We start from the raw sequence: 1,870 nt of genomic DNA, 5'->3' as shown, positions 1-1,870 counted from the left end.
CATCAGTTCTACAGATGCACTTACTGTACTTCCTGCCTCAAGCGGAGGTACGACCTCTTACTGTGCATTTCCCTTTATTCTTTATGGAGAAATGGGCAGATGGTTTGGGCTGCACAGTTTGCACACCTGCGAGTGAACATTCCGCGCGTCTCAGATTTGTGAAACATGTCAATCATTTTCCTCTTGACGACGGCTGCCATCTGCTTCCTGGTTCTTAAGAAATCACGCGTGACCTTTGAACTCGTGGTACAGTCCAGCAGCAGGCGGGTCTAACACTGTGAGCTGCACGTTCTCTGCTCTGCAGTTTCTCTTTCTCCAGGACGGCACACTTATCATGGGTATGTTTGGCACTGATACTGGCTACATTCGTAGGGCCAAGCGTATATAATGTATTTGAACTCTAACCAGGTGGCACTCACATGGCTGGGAAACGGGAAGGAACCCTGCTTTTTATAAGGATGCTTGGAAGGTGATTTATATGCGTGTTTTATAAGCGTGGTGCTCCTCTAAGAACGAGGCATCGTAGGGCACGTCCTCGTCTCTGTATTAAGGCATGCATGTGGAAGTTCTTTCATTGATCGCACTGCACAAGCCCAAGCAAACAGGAATACCACAAAACACCCGGAGCGCTACACCCTGTCCCACAGTTCTCCTGTGTTAAACTCTGTGCTCTATAAAATAATACCGCTCAAGTGTTTTTTGGTTTGTTTTTATTACCTGCACAGCGCTTTCTGCTTCATTATAATGGTTCAAAAAGCACAGTTGGAGGGTTTGCGTATAAAACTATACAACAATGTAAAACTGTTTAACATACGCAGAAGTAACCAGTTTAAGAGAACTGTGCAGTGAAGTTCAAAGCTGGACGCAGACCTGTCTGTGATGTGGGCTGCGTGCTGTAAAACACCAAGGAGCCTTTGAAGGGGGCTGTGTTGTAAAATTCACAACTGCCTGCTTAACCTAGGAGAGCCGGGGAGTATCGAAGATCTCATCCCGTCTGTCCTCCACTCTCCCTGGATCAGGACGAAGCCATACCTCCATAGCCACCTTTGGAGCAGGGGTGCAGCAATTCATTGTGCATCAAGAATCACAGGGATGGAAGTAAGACTCCTGTGGCATAGCAGTTTCACCCATTCCAGGTTTTAGTACGAGCTTGATTAGCCCCAGCACAGCGGCAACAAGCTCAGTTGTGTCTTAATAAACTCATAGTAAAACCAGGAATGGATCAAACCAGCTTGCAAGCTGCAGATCCCTCGAGCCCCACTCTCACACACTGAACTCTTTCAGTGGACTGTGATTATCCAGAGGGAGCGTTGCATTGTCTTCAGATTTCATACTCAGAATGCATTCTCATTGACAGATCTTTTTACATTATGTGTAGGCCCTGGTATAGAGCTCAAGGACGCACGGATCCACAGGAGTTAGGGCTCAGTTTTTATCAGACGAGGTTCATCATCAGTGCAGGTTAGTGCATTAAATAAGAACATAAGAACATAAGAAAGTTTCCAAACGAGAGGAGGCCATTCAGCCCATCTTGCTCGTTTGGTTGTTAGTAGCTTATTGATCCCAGAATCTCATCAAGCAGCTTCTTGAAGGATCCCAGGGTGTCGGCTTCAACAACATTACTGGGGACTTGGTTCCAGACCCTCACAATTCTCTGTGTAAAAAAGTGCCTCCTATTTTCTGTTCTGAATGCCCCTTTATCTAATCTCCATTTGTGACCCCTGGTCCTTGTTTCTTTTTTCAGGTCAAAGAAGTCCCCTGGGTTGACATTGTCTATACCTTTTAGGATTTTGAATGTTTGAATCAGATCGCCGCGTAGTCTTCTTTTGATTGTCTTGTATGTAAGTGGATGAAATGGTAAACAGAGAAC

This window comes from Acipenser ruthenus, chromosome 16 (genome assembly GCF_902713425.1).
Source record: "Acipenser ruthenus chromosome 16, fAciRut3.2 maternal haplotype, whole genome shotgun sequence".
Taxonomy (NCBI): Eukaryota; Metazoa; Chordata; class Actinopteri; order Acipenseriformes; family Acipenseridae; genus Acipenser; species Acipenser ruthenus.
The sequence above is the reverse complement of the archived record's forward strand: the minus strand, read 5'-3'. Positions refer to the sequence as shown.